The 20,576-nt window shown below is 39.1% G+C and overlaps 1 long non-coding RNA gene across 2 annotated transcripts in view; it reads left to right on the plus strand.

The window, feature by feature from the left end:
- Positions 1-13,415: 13,415 nt before the first annotated feature.
- Positions 13,416-20,576, plus strand: part of LOC103105697 (uncharacterized) — a 29,532-nt gene continuing 22,371 nt past the window's right edge. For both annotated transcript variants that reach the window (XR_458490.3, XR_001626972.2), the window contains exons 1-2: positions 13,416-13,502; positions 13,937-14,063. This is a non-coding gene — a long non-coding RNA (uncharacterized LOC103105697). The remainder of the gene's footprint in view (positions 13,503-13,936; positions 14,064-20,576) is intronic.

Genomic DNA, 20,576 nt, shown 5'->3' on the forward strand with positions numbered 1-20,576 from the left:
AAAAATAACAAGCAGCAGTACAAATTCAATTGGAAAATTTCAAATTTCAAACATTCTTTACACAATCCAGTGGAAAAGGAGGATCTCATTCAGATGTCTAATTCAAATTTTTGCAAGCCTGTTCCCAAACTACTCAAAAAGGAAAATTCTATTTCTCCTGACTAAACCTCCCTCCCCTTCTCCCAAATGCCCCATCCTGCCCTGTCCCTTCTCCCACCCCACAAACAATCCCAGCTCCAAGAAACCTTTGTCCTACCGTACAAGTTCCTACCTGTACTACCTCAATATCCACACAAACACCTCCTATAAAACCATGACCACTGACCTATTCCTATGAAACTTTTTTCCCTTTAAGGGAAGTGCCAACATTAGCATCAAATGGGGATATCTTAACATTAAGACAACATAGGCCTTTCACATCCCAGGATATTAAGGAATTTAAAGGAGATGCTTCCAATAATGAAGATGAATCTATCCTGGTAACAAAAAAGATGGCCGATATAGTCTTTCATTTTGATCCTTCTTATAAGGATATTGAACAATTGCTCCCTTCCATGAGAGGGGTAAGATCATCTCTCATGTTAATAGGGCCTGAGGGAGCAATGCACCACACTAGACACCTGTAGGTCCTCATTGGGATTATAATGGTCATGATGAACATATACGACTACAATGTGCTAGGGACGCCATTCTAAAAGCAATGTGAGAATGCTCCAAAAGACCAGATGGTTGGACTAAATTTGAGTGCCTTAAACAATCCAATGATGAGACACAATCCCAATTTATGGATAGGCTCATTGAACTGGGAGGTAGGTATTTAGACCTTGATATTTCTACAGAAAGAGATAGTAGACATATAAAACGACATTTTATAAACAACTGTTCCAGAATAGTCCAAGATTACTTTAAAACACATTGCCCAAAGTAGCCTGAAATGGATATTGATGAGTTGAAGTGAACTGCTACTTATGTCTTTAAAGGAAACAAAGAAAAACAGTCAAAAACTAATGATCTACTAGAAAAGACCCGGAAAGAATTAAAATCTTTAACTGAAAGAATTGATAAACAAGAAAAAGGTCATGATACTCAACCAATGGCACTTGCCCCTCTCTAAGAACCTAACTATCAATCCCTTACCTGCCACTTCTGTAGAAAGAAGGGCCCATAATGATAAATTGTAGGAATTTCTTCTAAGCAATTAGAGACAATATTCAATGGAACAATAGATACAGAAACAATTATAGAAATAATAATTATAAAAATGATTTCAGGAATCAAAACTTTAGAATTGATAACAATCATAGAAATTTAAATCAAGTAACTGATTACTCAAACCAAATGACCCTTCAACAATATATTTTAAGTGGAGTTCATCCACAAAATAATCAGGGTGCTACTGCCCCTCCACATGGGGAAGAAGGTGGTGCCCCTTAGACTCTATTGTTTTTTGTATAGTGAAAACTTTTGTCTCCCCTCCAAATAGTACCAAAGAAGAAGAAATGGCTTTTGAATACAGTGCCTGCCTTACCCTCTTACTATCTTTATTTGTATCATCCTACTTGTCACATTACTATTGCACCATAAGAAATAACAAACAGGATGAGTTCAGAAAAACCTGAAAAGATTTATGAATATGAACTGATGCAAAGTGATGTGAGCAGAACCAGGAGAATCCTCTAAACAATAACTGCAATATTGCATAACATTGTGAATGACTTTAACTATTCTCAGCAACATAATAATCCAAGACAATTCTGAAGGATTTATGATGAAAAAAATGCTATCTACCTCCAGAGAAAGAACAGATGGAGTCTGAATTCAGATTGAAACATACTTTTTGCAACTTTATTTTTCTTGTTTGTTTTTGGTTTGTTTTCTTTCACAATATAATTAATATGGAAATATGTTTTGTATGCTTGCACATATATAACCTACATCAAATTGCTTGCCTTCTCAATGAGGGGCCAGGAGAAGGAGGAAAAAAATTTAAAAACAACTCAGATGTTAAAAATTGTCTTTACATGTAATTGGGAAACAACAAAGCATAAATAAGTGAAGAGAAAAGGATTGTGAGCTCCCTTGAGGGCAGGGGATGTCTTTTGCATCTCCAGAACTTAATACAATGCCTAGTACATAGTAGGATATTAAATTTTATATGGTTGGACTGAATATTAAAATTTGTGGGTTGCCAGGGATTTAATTTCTAAATCCCCAAATGAATTACTCAAGTAAATGAAATTTATGGCAGTTTAATTTACAATAGAGGGAAGATATTAAGGAAGAGAGAAAGGGGGGTGAGAGAGAGAGAGAGAGAGAGAGAGAGAGAGAGAGAGAGAGAGAGAGAGAGAGAGAGAACTCTGACTTCCTCTGGGCCTTCCAGCCAGGGGAAAGGAGTCTCAAAATGATGGTCCTTTCTCAAAGGTTCACACCTCCAGAAAGGGCAAGGAAACTAAGTCAGCCTTTATACTCACCATGTCTAAAAGGAAAGCAGTCTGAGGTCTCCTGCATGAGCTCCTCCAGGGGTTCAGTTCTATATCCAAGTGTCTTCACTTCAAGTATGTGTCTGTCTTCCAGTCTCTCCTCTGAGTGACTCTTCTTCCTCCTTCTCCTTCTTCCTCCTCTTTCTTCCTCCTTCTCTGAGTGACTGAATGATCTTTTGATCTATCTCCATCCAGTATGCCTCTGTTTCCTTTATTTAAAGGCTTTTTTCTCATGTCACCTCCCCTAAATTTTATGTCTACCAATCACAGCAGATGCTCCTCTCCAGGACTGCCCATTCTTTCACACGTCATAGACCTCCCACTCAATGTATGAAATGGGTGTTCACACTTTTTGTGAATAGTTCACATCTTTTTTGTAGTTAAAATGGGTAGATCTACTTTAAATACTGAGTTAACATTTTGGGGATTAAAATCCAAAAATAGACCTGGAATTACAATTTTATCTTCACTATCAAGGAAGAGCTAAGTTCCATGTTACAATCAGGAGCTAGCCAAATCCAATCTTCACAGGGAGCTTAATAAATATTTATTGACTAACTGACCTATAAAATTAGAATCTTAACAAGTTGGAATAGTGGGTGAAAGTTAGCAAGATAAAATTTAGTAGCCATAAATATCCCTGTAAGACAGGTTTATTAAGGACTAAACAATAATTCAGCCTCCCCAGCACTCTGGCCAGTCACTTGGATCCAGCCCTAAAGCCTGAAACCAGCCAGGAGTCATCCTCTGTTCTTTCAAAAAAGCATTAATGGATATGATATGCATGCCCACACTTTCCAAGCTGGGAAAGCCTCAATTATGGCTTTAGTGACATCTATAATACAAGAATGAGCCAAATGAGCTCAGAGAGGCACCAGAGAAGAAGCTTGACTACTGGATGATGATGATTTTTTTTTTAATTTTTATAATGATTCACAGAGATTGCCTACTAAGGACTACTAAGCAGTGTTGGTAGAGTCAGAAAGACCTGAGTTCAAATCCTACCTTACACCATCTATGTGATGCTGGGCAAATTACTTAACTTCTGTTTTTCTCTGTTTCCTTCTGTAAATTAAAGATATTAACATCTAGCTCCAAGGGTTGTTGTAAGGTTCAAATGAGGTAACATGTATAAAGCCCATAACAAACCTTAAATGTACATATAACACACACATGAGTCAGACATGACTGAAATCACTCAACAAAAGTATATACAATATACATATATATGCTATTATGATGTGTATTATAATATGATATGTCAACAGACGGTATTAACCCTGCTGTAAATTTAAGATATTTAAGTAACTGTGTCAATGCAATTTAGTAAGTGTGTGTGTGTGTGTGTGTGTGTGTGTGTGTGTGTGTGTGTGTACTTGGGTTGTCATTAACTCATTATGTGATCATAAGTAAATTATTTTTCCTCTCTGGGCCCCAGCCTCATCAACTACCCTGTGAAGGGGAGAATTTGGAAAAGCTGATTTTCAGGGTCCCTTCCACATCTAATATTTTATCTTCTATGTCTATTCTAAGGTCCCTTCCACGTTGATATTTGATACTCTGTTTCCTAAGGTTTCTATCACCCTTGGCCTTCCATATTCCATATGACATTTGATTTAATGATGGCTAGAGCTGGGGGCAAGGAATATAACCCTGTACCACTCTGACATTTCTGGATTTTTCTTGAATCCTTGACATACATTACACAATAGGGTGTGCTCTCATGCATTCGCACTTCATGAAATCATTTTACTAGTTTCAACAAGGCAGAGAGAGAAAAAAAACCCACCCCAAAACAGAAAAGCCAGCCCTTTATAATATTCACAGTATTTAACATTTTAATCTGTGCAGTGAGCCTCTGTCTTGTTCCAGCAAGTCTAGAATGTCCTGAGGGCAGAGACAGACTGGGTCTGTTGGGCTTGGCACTCCTGCTCAATGGAGGAACAAGGAGGCAGGCAGGGATCCATTATTATCTCTTAGGGCTGTTGGAGGTGGAGACCTTTTCTGGGATCTGACTCTTCTATAATAGGGAGCCCCATGCCCACTAGAAACCTGGCTAAAAAGCAACAATAGCTTAGGCTCAGGTTGCTAATGATTTCAATGCCTTGTCTTGAATAGCCCATCATACTCCATCACCAACATCCTGTCCCTAATAACCTTAAACCTATGGACAAAGAACCTTGAATTCCTTGGAGGGAAGAGGGATGGGGGTGAAATAAGTTCTTCCTGCTGAATGGGAGCCAGGGCTCAGTGGCATATGGAGGTGCAGCTGTCCCTCCAATAACAGACTTTTCCCATCCTCCACCTATCAGCTGGTCCAGGCTTGGGGCAGACAATCCAGAGCCTGCAGGACCCTGGGCTTGTGCCGAGAAAATCACAAAAGGGGACAGCATGTCATTCACTATTTGAAATCCTCATGGCTCCTGGAACAAATTTCCTGAGGGCCAAGAACATTGAAGAGAAGTGTGTGTCTGCAAGAGCACGTAGGTGTTTATGTGGTAATTTCTATGCCGTTATTAGATAAGCACAGAGACAAAAGTACATTGTCTGAGCCTACTTGGCTCAGCTGGCCAGAGTTTGAACCACATATGGGCTGGTCAAGACCCCAAACATAGTTGAAACATGGGTTTAAGTGAAATCATGGACCATTCACTCAACAAACATAATTTATTAAGTTCCCACCACATGCAAGGCGCTGTGCTTGGCCCTGGGAATACAAAGACAAGAAGCTTTGTTTCATTCCTAGGCCACATGTTACAGTATCAGAAACCTCTTCCCATTGGTCACAAAAAAGAATGGAATTCTCCATGCAGGTGACAAGTCAAGTTAACAAGCTCTGCTCACGTATCTAATATGTGGGAGAAACTGTATACAAAGTGGATAAACAGCATTAGCTTCTTATCTAAAAAAATTTGGTATGTGCATACTAGGTGAGTAATAGCCCAATACTGGGGCCAGAAGACTTGTTTTTGAGTTCTGGTTCTGACACTAGCTGTGTAATCCTGTAACTTAACTTTTTTGTTCCTCAGAGGGTTTTTAAAAAATCTATAAAATGGGTACAATTATACTTGTATTACCTATTTCACAAGGTAGTAAAGAAAACTTTTTTTTTTAATTAAACCCTTACCTTCCATCTTGGAGTCAATACTGTGTTTTGGCTCCAAGGCAGAAAAGTGATAAGGGCTAGGCAATGAGGGTCAAGTAACTTGCCCAGGGTCACACAGCTGGGAAGTGTCTGAGGCCAGATTTGAACCTAGGACCTCCCATCTCTAGGCCTAGCTCTCAATCCACTGAGCTACCCAGCTGCCCCCAGAAAATTTTTTAATCCTTAAAGTACTTTGTAAAAGTGGATTATTAATATTTGCATATCAACAAACATTTATTGAATGCCTAGTGTTTGCAAGGCACTGGTCTACAACTCTACTAAGGTACACAGGTATTATGGTCTGCATTAGTAATGGAAATGTTCACAATGATAAGATCATGAATTATTGAAGTTGAAGAAGGTGGAAAAGAAATATGTAAAGTACTATATGAAATTCAGGGGAGAAAACCCATTGCTGAGATCAAAGAAGACTTCATGAAGGAAGTGGTATTTTGGTTGGGCTTTATAGAACAGATAATAATTCTTCAGGGAAAGAATAAGAATAAGTATATTCCAGGCAGAAGAAATAGGAAAAACCAAGACAGGAGAGCAGGAGAAAAAAAGGGTATATTCAGGGGAGGTGGATAATCCAGGATGGCTAGAGCATAGAATGTGGGGAAAAAGTTAAGGATGGCTAAGAGAGGTGGGCTGGTGTTAGTTTGGAGAAGGCTAATGGGAAGAAGGGGCAAATCCAATATGGTAGGAATAGCACTGAATCTAGAATCAGAGGTCTTGAAAAAAAATCCCATCTCTGTCAAGTATTAGCCATGTAGCCTTGAATAAGCAAGTCACTTGACTTTTCTGAGATTGTTTCCTATATGTAAAATGAAGATAACTCCTGTCAAATCTACTGAGGGTTGTTGTGAGAAATAAGTGAAATTCTGTATAAAGTGCTTTGAAATCTTTAAGTGTTACATAAATATCAGCTATTATTTCAATGTGATTCAGAAAATAGGTGCTAATAGGTAAATATAGCATGTATAACGCCCAAGGGCACTCCAAAATCACAGAGCAGACCAACCAATGAACAGTTAATTGCTTCAGGTTCAATGTTCTCTGTGGACTCATATCACATAAAATTAGTTCACAAGCCCCAATCAGTATGTTCGCCTTTGATAGTCAGCCAGAAGACATAATTAGTTTTAAGCAAAGGCTACTAATGAAATGGCAAAGTAAGAAAATAACAACAAAACATTTTTCCCACCAGCTTAGGGCACGCCCTCCCCTAAGGTCACAAAGTATCAGTAGGCAGAGTAAATGCACATAAGAGACACACACCAAGACATATGTGGAGAGGCAATCTACACCTTTGGTGATGCAACACTTCTAATGTCTTCTAAAGATGTCATCTCTTCTAATATAATTTTGTGGCTCCCAGTCTCATAGTATCTACTGGAAGATCCTACTCTCAGCAACCCATCATTACTCCTCATCTTCCCCCCTTCTATTGCTGGATGGTCCTGCTAATCTTTTCAAGATAGTACTCCAGGGAATTCTCCATTACCTCTAGCTTTAGGCTCAGCTGAAATACTTGGCTATCTTCTCCTCAGGGAAGAAGGAGTTCTACTGTATGTTCTTAGCTTAAAATCAATACGCTTTTCAAGAAAATGCAAGAAAACCCTTGCCCTAGGACTAGAAGAAAACTTCCTCTGTCTAGTTTCTTCATAGCCTTTGATCACTGAGCCTTTCATCCCTCTAGCTGAAGATTTCCAGCTTTAGGTGCCAGGTTCTTTAGGAAAAAAGAACAATGCCATCAGAGCTAAGTAGGGCCTAAAGCTTACTTTGTCTTTTCTTTGGATTCCTCTTCCTAGTCTAGGGCTTAGGTACCTCAGTCCAAGACCTCCTTTTGACTTACGTAGATTTTTCTATATACTTTTGTAGCTTACAAATAGCACCAAGGCTTCAGCATTCCCCAGGACTTCAAATTCTAAGTTTTGTTTTTTTTTTCTGATCTTCCCTGTAAGTGAGCATGAGGAGGAGTTATTTGAGAGATAATGCTAAGGGGGCAGGGAGGAAGGTCATTATCTATACCACCAGTTCATGTGTATTCTTTAACCCTTCATAGTGCAGATGCTACCAATCTAAGCCTAAAAAGGGCTCTGCCTCACATACTTATACATGTATACATGTTATCTTTTTGAAATTGGTATAAGTCTGTGGACACACAGCTTATAGTCTTCTCCCTTCATATCCCACAAAAATTTGACATAAGTTCCTGACTTCTTCCACCTTCCTTTTTACTTCTCCTAGCATCTTCTACAGTAGAAGCAGGGGCTGGAACTGGTTGAACAGTTTATCCTCCATTAGCAGGAAATTTTGCCCATGTCAGTGCTTTAGTCGATCTGGCAATTTTTTCACTCCATCTAGCAAGGATTTCATCTATTTTAGGGGCTATTAACTTCATTACAATAATTATTAACATGAAACCATCAGCAATATCCCAATATCAAATGCCACTATTTGCTTGATCAGTAATAATTACAGCAGTTCTCTAGTTTATTTGCTAGATATAATTTCAATAGGCATAGGGGCCTGCCTTGCTCAGTCATTCCACCATTCCCTGCTATATTTCCTAGATGCAACCTATAGAGTTAACAATTAGCTTCAGAGGATAGCTGTGTCTTATGCACTTTGGGAGGAGCAGAGATCAGAGTATCTTGGGAGTTAGAGCTGGAAAGGTCTAACTTTCTCATTTTACAGATAGAGAATAGAACATCCCCCCCCCCCCCCCAAATCAAAGACAGGGGAAAGGTCATATTTGTACAAAAATGTTTATAGCAATTCTTTTTATAGTGGCAAAGAACTGGAAACTAAGGAGATGTCACTCAATTGGAGAATGGTTGAACAAGTTGTGGTTTGTGGTTGTGATGGAATACTATTGCTCCATAAGAAGTGATGAACGAGTTCAGAAAAACCCGGAAAGATTTATATTAACTGACATGAAGTGAAGTGAGCAGAACCAGGAGAACAGTACATACAAGTAACAGAAGTATTATATGATGATCAACTGTGAATGACTAAACTGTTATCAGCATTGCAAGTTTCTAAAATAATCCCAAGGGACTCATGATCAAAAATGCTATCCATGGCCAAAGAAGGAACTGTTGGAGTCTGATTACAGACCAAAGCATTCCATGTTTTCAATTTATTTCCTTTATGAATTTTTTCTTGTATGTGCAATATATGTCTACTCTCATGGCATGAGAAATATGAAACTATGTATGGCATGACATCATTGGTATAGCCCATATCAGACTATTTACCACTTTGAGGAGGATAGGGGAAGAGAATTTGAATCTCACAATATCAGGTAACAACTGTTAAAAATTGTTTCAACATGTAATTGTTTTAAACCCCTACCTTCCGTCTTGGAATCAATACTGTGTATTGGTTCCAAGGCAGAAGAGTGGTAAGAACTAGGCAATGGGGGTTAAGTGACTTGCCCAGGGTCACACAGATGGGAAGTATCTGAGGTCAGATTTGAACTGTAAACCTTAAAATTTCTTAGACTTATAAATGTTGGAAATTTCACCATTGGGAAATTTCATACTTGGAAAATTTCTTACTGATAGTCTATTGGAATGTGAACCCCATTGACATGGGAGGTTCCTCCTCCTCCCTCCTTAAGATTACTTTAGGACAGAAACCTTTTGCTGAACAATGGAAAGGGCTTTGACCTATGCTTAAGCACAGAACAGGAATTTCTTTGAGTCATGATTGATTTTAGAATTGATACAATAGAGATACTTGGAATGACAGAATCAGGTCTTGGAAAATACAATTTCCACTCCACTCAGTCCTAACAGGATTTAGGAAGGGCTGCAGCATAGATCAAAATTTAATTATTTGAGAATATGACCTCCAACAGACATGTGCAAAGCCACAGACCTCTGGGCGGTCCTGGGTTAAGGTAGAGCCACCATTGGCACAGGGAAGACATGGACAGTGATTGGTAGATGTGAGAACTGAGGGGAGGGAACTTGGATGGTTTCCTTAAAGATAGAGGGGTCTGAGGACTGAGGGGGGTGGGAGAGTTTTGGCTCTGAGTGGTTGGAGAGGTGCTCTGAGAAGCTTGCTCTGAAGGAAGCTGAAGGTGGGGGCCTCTGAGACTTTTTCTCCATTTTGGTCACGTGAGTAATAGGGACTGATCTCTTTTCTTTGCCCCAGCTATCTAAGGGCTTGGGCCCTTTGGCCCAGCCTAAACAGAAGGGGTATTTAAGCCCTATTCCCTTCTCTCCCCTTTCTCTCTCCCTCTCTCTCTCTATTTCTAATTCCTTTCTTACTCCTGTCTGTAATTAAACTCTATAAAAGGTTGACGGCTGACTTAAGTTTTCATTTAGGAATTACATAGCTGAATTCCTTGGCGATCTTAAATTAATATATATCAGTCTTTTAAAAGTGATTTCCTTGTCACAGAACCTAGGACCTCCCATCTCTAGGCCTGGCTCTCCATCCACTGAGCTACCCAGCTGCTTCCTACATGTAAATTTTTTAAAAGTATAAAAAACTTTCCCAGAGAGGGGAAACAATTTGCTTAAAATCCCTAAACTACTAAGAAGAACTGGTTTCAAAACCACATTTTCTAATCCAGATTATGTGCCCCTTCTCAGGAGTACAGATAAAAGCATAATGGAAGGGAACAAGCATTTATTATGCACCTGCTGTGTTGAACACAGCTAAGCACTGTGAAATGCTAAGCAAAATGTGTTCCGGGATCTGACCTTGGCACTAGGGGGTATGACCCTCACCTTTACCAAAGGGCAGCAGAGCTCAAGTCACTGTCACAATCATTTGAAAATATCTATCTCTTCCCCTGGGTTCAAAACTTGCCTCTGATGCTAAAACCTATTGACCTTGGGTGCCATTTAGTAGCCCTTGGCCTCAGTTTCCAAAATTATAAAACACAGGAGAGTGGTCAGATAGCCTCTGAAATTCTTTCTAGCTCCAGCTCTATAATCTTAAAATTCCTCTCCTCTCTCCCTAAAACAACCCCACTCTACCAATGTTTGAATTTTCTGCAGAGATTTCTGTAGAGGGGTTGCTAAACCAGGCCTGCCTGTCATGGATAGACAGATTCCTTCCCCTTCGCAGACCTTCTCTGAGTAGGGGGAGGGGAAAAGAAAGGGAGAGGCCAGTCCTGCATAGTTCACATTCTTGAAATGTTCATCTGTGCCAGAACAGCTGGCATTTCTCATAGCGACTGCTCTTATTGTATGGGGGTGGGTGAGAAGCTGGCAAGGCCAGGGTGGGAGTAAGCCTACAGAAGCCAGAATCTGCCCTCGTCATGAAAAAGTCAGATCAAACTTTAGAGAAGAAGATAAACTGTGGGCATATTGGGGCATTTTTTTAAAAATCCTTTATAAATAAAAAATCTAATCTGAGACAGAAGCAACAGGTGCTGCTCTGGGTTGGCCTGAGGAAAGGTTTTGTGAGGAATCACATGTTTTTTATTTATTTTCCACTCAGATGAAAATAAAGGTGAAGCATGTATAAAGTCCTGCATAAATAACAGTAATTACTAGCATTTTCCCCTGAATTTTAAGATCTTTGACAACAGGGACCTATTTCCAAAGGTGCTTCACATCTTTCCATTTAAGTAGCAGTATACTGCACACAGCGATCACCCCTGAAAAGCTCACTGACTCAAATTGAATTATAGGGTACTAGCCAAGTTCTTAGGCTGGCTTCTACTCATTGGAGTAGGATAGGGAAGGAAATAGGAAGGAAGTACTATATGCCTTATTTGCTTTTCCAGACTAAATTATATTGTATAGATATATATTACCCAAGAATAGTAGGGGGGGGGGGACACAGAAAGACAGAGAGAAAGATAAAGAGAGAGATAAAAAGAGATATACAGAGAGAGAGAGAGACTCTAGTCACAGTAAGCACCTTGGCCAAAGTGGTTAAAGTGGAAGCCAAGGAAGGGAGAAGTCTCAAAGAGCAACATGCAGCTCAGAAAGTATTTGTGGAAGGAGAAAATGGAATGAGATAGACCTTGGTAACAAGATTTTTATAGGCTGACTGTTAGTCTCATGTCTCTTTCTGCTTTCCACATCTGGAGCTGCTACACAAATGTGGAAATCATGGCATCTGAGACAGAAACCACTTTGCTTCTGTTGGTTGCTGTGGTTGTTGCTGTCGGGGATGCTGATGTTGATGATAAGCAGCAGCCTCCCTGAGGTACCAGCCAGCCTCTGGTTCTATAAGCTTTCTTCCCTTCCTACATAGTGCCCAGGTTCACATACTTTCTCTCCCCACATCCAATGGGAAATCTGCTCTCAAGAGCATTGCATTTGCCCAGAGACATCAGTGACTAAGAGCTATGAGTAAGACCCAGAGGTCATAGAACATCAGAGTTGGAAAAGAAACTAGAGAAGTCCGACTCTATCATTATATAGAGGGAAAATTAAGGCAACATGAAGAGGAACACCAGATTTGGAGTCAGAAGACCTCTGTTCTAAACCAGCCTTCTGCATGGTATCTGTATGCCTTGGCAGGGAAAGGGGAAGACACAAGCACATACAATGTGCCAAGCACTTTACAAATATCTCATTTCCCCCCATACACACATACACACACACCCACAACCATCCTAAATTGCTACAGGTGCTCTTCTTATTACCATTGTACAACTGAGGAAACTGAAGGAGATAGAAGTTAAGGTACTGACTCAGGATCACATAGCTAGGAAGTGTCTGATGTTGGATTTGAACTCAGGGCTTCCTGGTTTCAGTCCCAGGACTCTATCCATTGTGCCACCTAGCTGTCTGGACATTGGATAAGCCTTAGCTAACTTTTCTGTGGTCTTTTTGTCCCACATCTATACAATCAAAGGTATTGGACTAGATGACTTCTAAGGTCTCTCACATACCACCTAGCTGCTCCAAAATCAGGAGTAAAGATTATTGACTCCTCCTCCTCCTCCTCCCTTTCTTTAATAGTCCTTACTTTCTATCTTATAATTGATAGCAACTAGAAGTGCTGTAAAGGCTAGCAAATGGAGTAAAGTGACTTGCCCAGGATCACACAATGAGTAAGCATCTGGGGTCACATTTGAACTCAGGACCTCCTATTTCCAGCCCTGGCTCTCTATCCACTAGGCTACCTGGCCTTCACCTAGCATTTTTTCCTTCAAGATTTCCTACAAATGTCTTGGATCAATGCATTGATTAGAATGACAAAGTCTGTCACGGTTGATTATCATTGCTTTCAATGTACATAATGATCTCCTAGTCCTTCTCACTCAACTTTGCCTCAGTTCATATAGGTCTTGCCATGTCAGAATATTTTTAAATATATAAAATAAAATTCACAAGATCATATAGAAAGTTAATTATGTTGAAATACATTTATCAAAATATTTTTACAAATAAGTTTACGGAGGCAGTTAGGAAACACAGTGGACAGACTGCCTGGCCTGGAGTTGGGAGGACCTGGGTTCAAATGTGACTTCAGACATTTCCTAGGTGTGTGACCCTGGACAAGTCACTTAACCCCAATTGCCTAGCCCTTGCCATTTTAAAAATAAAACAAAAATAATGATAATAAAACAAATAAATTCAAAGTCCCCAGGTTAAGAACTTCTACTATAAATGGTTCTCCAGTGGTAGAATTTCAGGCCCAGGGATATGCTGTGTCTGTAATCTTACAGGACTCCACCTTCTTTCTTCTTGAGGCAAGATAAGGGCTGCTTCATCAAGGCTATGAGTTGGCTGTGGCTGCAGTCGCCTGACAGCTGGTGTCATAAAGTATCATTGTGCATGGGCAACAAGTGCATCCATGTGTTTCTCTTGGGAAGATGAAGCTGTTTTTTCTTGTTACTCCCTTGCCTAGGATTTACAAAGATCTTATTTTTCCTAAACTGAAGCTGCCCTGTAAGTATTTAATCCTCAGAATTCCTTGCCCCCAGTACAAAGGAATCATCTAGTCAAATCTCACTTTCACAGCTGGTTGTTTCTAGATGTGAAACCCATAACCTGCTTTCTAGAAAGCCAGACTTCAGGGTCAGCCAGGAGAGAGGGTGGTGACCCTGCTTTCTAGAACTCAAGGAAACTGCTACTGCTCTTGGCATATTTAAAGCACAGGGCCTTACGAAGAAGAAAACGGAAAAGAGGAAGAAAAAAGAAGTAAGGACAGGCAGGGAAAGGAGAGAGAACCAAGCAGAAAAAGAAAGAGAAACATAAAGAAAAAATGAAGGAGGAGAGAAAATCAGCAAAAGAAAAAGAAAGGGGAAAGAGAAATGGAATAAGATATAAATATTGGGAAGCAGAGAGTAGAAGGATGTTAAAGAATTTTTTTTTTGTCCTAGGGTAAGTACTACAAACCACACCCAGGCGTGTGGCTGAAAGCATACTCAGTTTTGGAAGGCAGACCCCAGTATTCTGGCTTAAGGCAACTATTGGAAAGGCTGTTCCATTTAAGAGGCAAGGAAACAGGTAAGGATAGAGGAGAGGTCCACCCCAGCCTATTATCTGCCCTTTTAAAAAAACAATTAGTTCTTACTAACTACATTGTTGGGGGTTTTTTGTTTGTTTTGTTTTTTTAAACCCTTACCTTCTGTCTTAGAATAAATACTGTGTATTGGTTCCAAGGTAGAAGAGTGGTAAGAGCTAGGCAATGCCCTTAGTGACTTGTTCAGGGTCACACAGCTGGGAAGAGTCTGAGGTCAAATTTGAACCCAGGACTTCCCATCTCTGGGCCTGTCTCTCAATCTACTGAACCATCTAACTACCCCCCTACTAACTAGATTTTAAGCTGTGTTGTTTGCTCCTATGTATTAAACATCTGAGTTTTTATAATCACTCTCTAAATTCAGCAACATGAGGCAAAGTCCTGATCAACCCAACTTAGTTGCAGCTCTGGAGGAAAGATGTTAATGAAATGTAAAATTGGTAGGAAACTTACAGATTGTCTAGTCCAATCCCATTATTTTACAGATGAGGAAATTTGAATGTGAAAAAAGAATGACTTGCCCAAATGTATATCCATTCTGGGGAGCAAAGGGCAGCTAGGTGGTACTGTGGATTGAGTGCCAGACTTCAAGTAATAAAAACTCAGCTTCTGAGTTCAAATCTGGCCTCAGATACTTACTAGCTATGTGACCCTAGGCAAGCCACTCAACCCTATTTTCCTCAGTTTCCTCATCAGTAAAATGAACTGGAGAAGAAAATGACCAACCACACTAGTATCTCTGCCAAGAAAATCCCAAATGGAGTCACAAAGAATCAGACCTGACTGAAATTACTGAACAACAATTATCAGTCAAGATTTTAAACTTGGGTTCTCTAACTCTCAAACGCAGGCTAGTCTGCAGATGTGTGAAAATGCTCTTCAGTGTCCTGTGGGCAGGATAGTTTGCTCACCTTGGACTGGGATGATGGGTAGAAAAAACTAGAAGCAGTATGGTATCATTGAAAGAGTTGGAGGTAGGAAATCTTTAGCTACTACTTCATCACCACTTTTCCATTTAAATTTGGAAAATTCATTTCCCCCTTTCTGGATTGATATTGTTATTTATAAAATTAAGGGATAGAACTTGATCTTTAAGAATCTTTCTTTCTAGTTCTGAGATTCGGTGAGTCTGTAACTGATTTTAATTTGGAAAAGGAAACCCCAGGGCTGAGGCTGGGCCTGGACTCTGCTTTGGAGACAGACAGCACTTTCTATGCAGAGGGCAGTGGCCTCACCAGGAGTTGGCCCTCAAAGAGAAGTATGTTGGGCCCCTGCCAGGTAGACAGACAGCATGAATGAAACACCTGTTGGGGCTTTGTGAGAGTTGGGAAGCCATTTGATTACAGAAAGGTACAGACTGACCTTAAAGCTAATTGAATTCCCCGGTGTTGGGTAACACATACTGAGCTCTCTGGATAGGCATGGGGGTGGGGCAGCTTTTCATCCTCTGGATGAGTGGAGAAAGACAAAGATGATAAGCAATAGATGCATTTCCCCTTGAATTTCTGCAAAAATATAACCATCAAGGGTATCCGAATTCAGCCCTTCTCCTTTTATTAGATTATTTATACAGGAAGCCAGAATTTATTGGGGAAATTAAAGTGAGGTATCTTAAAAACAATCTTATAAAAAAAAAAAGGAGAAACAAACTGAACTTGGCTAGTTGGGTGAGCAAAAGCTCTGGACAGATCTCTGCTAAGAGAGGAGGCCCTATTGTTCTCCACTTGATCTTCCCTAGCACCAGCAGGCCTTCCCATCTCCAAACTGCCAAGCAAAGTATGACCTGGTTGGGAAGGTATGAGTTAAGAATGAGACCTACTCTATGCTAATGCTGCATAGCTGAGGTTAGTTGAAAGGCTCAAAGGCAGCTAGGTGGCATGGAATAGAGTGCCAAGTCTGGAAATGGGTTCAAATCTGATCTTAGAATAGGTATTAAGAAAAGAAAGAGAGAGAGAGTGAAAGGGGGAGGGGGGAGAGAAGGAAAGACAGAAAGAAAATAAGAGAAAGAAAGAAAGAAAGAAAGAAAGAAAGAAAGAAAGAAAGAAAGAAAGAAAGAAAGAAAGAAAGAAAGAAAGAAAGAAAGAAAGAAAGAAAGAAAGAAAGAAAGAAAGAAAGAAAGAAAGAAAGAAAGAAAGAAAGAAAGAAAGAAAGAAAGAAAGAAGAAAAATAAGGAAGTGGAGAGAGACAGAAAATAGTTTATAGTTTTAAAAAAAGACCTCTGGTTCTGAGGTCAGAAGATGAGTTTGAAGCTATTACTTAGTCATTGTGAAGTTCTTATCACCTGTGTGATATGTCAAGTCATGTTGCTTCTCTGTATTTCTAATTCTTCATTCATAAGGTAAGGAGATTGGATTAAGTGATCTCTGAATTCTATTATTTCTCTAGGGTAATGGGATATTTTCCTGTTGGCTAAGGGGGGTGGGGGTGGAAACAAGAAATGGAAGATGCTCTGTTCTACTTTTCCAAGAGAGAAGTTTTACCTCAACACTTGACTCAGTATTATAGTCTGGGGAAAGTGTCTCCTACCTAGCAGGCAGCCTTACAGCTGACTATAGCAGACTGACCTTGAAAAACTAGTTTTGAAATATTGGCTGGCTTGAAATACTGACTCCAAAAATCATCCCCAGATTACCAGGTTACTTCAGATGGTAGACAGGAGAGTCTGAACCAGCACTAATTGTTGTCAAAGAAGATTAATTACAAAGACAGTTAGGTTCTTGGAAAAGCAAATAGATCATCTTCCCTTTTCTGCCCTTACCCCTTATCCCCTAGCCAATACAGAAACCAAAGGATTATAGAATTTAGGAGATAGATGGGGCCATGGGCCTCACCTAGTCCAATCCCTTTATTTTATAGTGTCCAATTTCATAGTGTTATCCCAATTGAATTTCCTTCCTTGAATAAAATCAGTTCCACCTCCTCCCTCAGTAAGGACTATCATATTGACTTAATTTTCTAGGGTCCAAATTCCTCTACTAAAGTTGTCTTTTGGCATCTTATCATGTTGGAGATGATTCTAATATAATTGGGGCTTCTTAATCTGGGATTTATGAATTTCACTGGCAAAACCAACTTGTAGGATTTCTCTCCCTACAATCCTCATGTAAAGGAGAAGATTGGCTTCCTCCCAAACCCTCAAAAATTGGAAGAAGGAAATGCTAAGAGGAACAGAGAGATCGATATGTCTGATCACTGTTTCCTAGAAAGGCTATACGAGACCAATCTCCCATCTGTTAACCCAACCTAGTAAAGCAAACCAAAACTACATGCCATCAGAAAGCTAAATAACTGGATGAAAGTGATCCTAGAACTGGAGGAATGGAACAATAAGCTCAATCCATAGGCAGATTCTAAACCTGAGTATAATTCAAAGCAAGGCACCATTCTCATCTGGGGTCATAATGTCATAGACATATGGGAAAGAGTTAATCAAGATGGCCTCTCCAGACATAGGAGAATTTTAGGATTTATTTAGAAAGTTTAAGACCATCTGATCCATAGACTCATAATATAAGGTCTAGAAAGGAATCTTAAAAGTCCTCAAAGCCAATTCCCTCATTTTAACAATGAAAAAATGGAGGCTAAAAGAGGTTAAATGACTTGCTCAGGATTATGTAGCCATCTGAACCAGGATTTGAACTCAAGACTTCCTAGATCTAATAATAAGTAATTTTCCTTACTACACATTTCTCATTACCTTCCCTTACATCATTTCAGAATTTGCACAACCTCTTTCCCCTTGTAAATAAACTCCAGAAAACATGCTTTTATGGTAGAATGTGTGAAGACAGGGTAGAGGAGGGAGTCAGGTGTAAGTAATGATACTAAGTGACACCTAAAGATAATGAGGGGAAAAGGAGGGCAGAGAATTGTAGAATCAAAGAATCTCAGAGATGTAAGGAGCCCCAGAAGCCATCTAGTTAAATCCACATTTATATATGAATCTTTTTCTCTTCAATGTAATCAATAAGTAGCTATCTAACCATGATATTCAACTTTAGTGAAGAATAATCAGGGATTTGTGGGCAAATGTTTAGCAACCAGCCCTCAAAGAGAAAAAATATTATATGCTCATATACTTTTAAGTTTAATTTGCATTTAACATTTTCTTCATCACTTTCTGAAGTCCATGAAATCAGTAAAACCAGTCAATCAAGCCTTGAATTGTAGCATTTCCCAATTTTCAAGGTGTAAATATTTACACAAAAAATTTAACAATTTACTCTCAGAGATCTGATATGAGCTGGTTCCAACACAACCCTGGGAGTAACCCAAGGCAAGCTTTTCTACTCTGGATAATTCTAATAGGAAGTTTCCCCTCTATATTGAGGTATTTTTATTTGAAATAGTTTAATTTACTTTCTCTTTAAAATATTTTGTTTTTTCAGTTATCACATTTTTTTATTATTCTGTCCCTCATCTCCTCTCTCAAGTGAGCAAATAATAAAAAAAGGAATCAAACCTTCAATTCATAGCTACATAATCCAGCAAAATAAATTCCCACATTATCCATATTTGAAAATAAATATCTCTTTCCATACGTCGAGTTTGCCATCTCTCTTTGTCATAAGCTGAGTGGTGTGTTTTATCTTCATTCTTTTGGACTCATGGTTTAACATTGTATGGTCAGAATTCTGAAATCTATCAACGTTGTTTTTCTTTAAAATGCTGTTATTGTATAAATTGTTCTATTTCTGCTAACTTCATTCTGTATTAGTTTATACACGTCTTCCCAATTTCCTCCAAAATTGCCTTCATAATTTCTTATGCCAGAATAGTGCTCTATTTTATTCATAAGTCATAACTGATTTAGCTATTCTCTAATGGAAGGATACCTTCACCCTTTGTTTCCAACTTTTTAGCTTCCATGAAAAAAGCTACTATAAATGTTTTTGTATTTATGAATCCTTTCCTCTTTCTTTGATCCCTTTGGAGGCATAGACCTAATAGAGCTGAATGATAAAGTTTAAGTTTAAATCTGAATGAAATGTTTATCCTTTGCTCCTTGTTTTGATGAACAGACCAAGTCTAATTCCACCTGGAACTCTCTCAAATCCTTGAAGATGGTTTTCCTGTTCCCCTCTTCCTTGAGATATTTTCTTCTCCTTGTTTTCCACCCTCAATCCTTCGATTATTCCTCATATGACATGAATTTGAAGTCCTCCACTGTCCTTTTTGTCTACCCCTAGTCTTCCAAACATTTGGTGGTCATAACTGAACATGGTATTCCAGATGTGATCTGACCTAGGCAGAGTACAATGAGACTCACACCAACATGGTCCTGGATGCAGGCATCTCTAAATGCAATCTGAGATCACATTATTGGTTTGGGCTGCTATTTTCCCAACATTTCTTCTTGTTGAGCTCATAATGTCTTAAACCCCCCCCCCCATTTCTTTTCCATCTTGTACATGTGAAATTGATTTTAACTCACGCTAAATTTCATCTTATTAGGTTTTGTCCATTGCTCTAGCCTGTAAAGACCATTTTAGATTTTGAACCTGTCATCCAATGTGTTTGACTGTCCCCCTTAGCTTTGCACCATCTGCTAATTTAATAGGCATGCTGTCCGTCTGTGTCTGTCCAAAATATCAATAAAAACATACTGCATGGAATCTACAAACACTTGAAACACTGTTTTTGCCTACAGTATATTTCAGACAATGAAACATACATTTTGATACATTCTTCCTGATTTTTAGATAGGAAAGATAACATTACTTTGTATTTTCTCTTGTTGCTATTTATTTTTCTGGTGAAGTTACCAATGGAATATTGCAGGACCCCCATCATTGGAATCAAATAAATACTAACACTCCTCTACCACTTATTCCCATACTGGGGAGATTCTCCTGTCCTTTGGTCTTTCAAGGATGGTGAGTCAGAGTCTATTTTTTTTTATTTTAAATTTTATTTTTATTGTCATTCAAAACATATTTCCACATTGGTCATTGTTGTAAGAGCAAACTCATACATAACCAAAATCCTAAAATAAAGCCATAAATGCACTGATGTGAAAGACAGTGTGCTTTGATCCACATCCAGGATCATCCCAGATCATTACATTGCTGAGAGTACCCAAGTTTTCACAGATAATCATCATACAATATTGCTGCTTCTGTGTACAATGTTGTCAGTCTTTTCTTAAGGCTTTTGGTAGGAAACAAATTTAAAACTATAGAGCTAGAAGAGACCTTTTAAGCTACTTTGTCATACATTTTCAAGTGAGGAAACTAAGACCTACAGATGAGAGAGAAGTTCTTTCAATTGACACTGTAGCTATTTTGGAGCAGGAGTGGAACTAAAACTCAAATATCCTGCCCCTCTGTCCAATGGCACTTCCATCAGGGTACTGCACCTGTGCAGACTCCTTTCATCCCTGATGTCTGGGGTGTAATGGATAAAGCAAAAAATGATTTTAGAGTCAGGAAGATCTAGATTCTAGTAGAAATGAATCATCCTGCCTTTGCTACTCATTATAAATGTATATGTGTGGC

The sequence above is a fragment of the Monodelphis domestica genome, chromosome 1 (genome assembly GCF_027887165.1).
Source record: "Monodelphis domestica isolate mMonDom1 chromosome 1, mMonDom1.pri, whole genome shotgun sequence".
NCBI lineage: Eukaryota > Metazoa > Chordata > Mammalia > Didelphimorphia > Didelphidae > Monodelphis > Monodelphis domestica.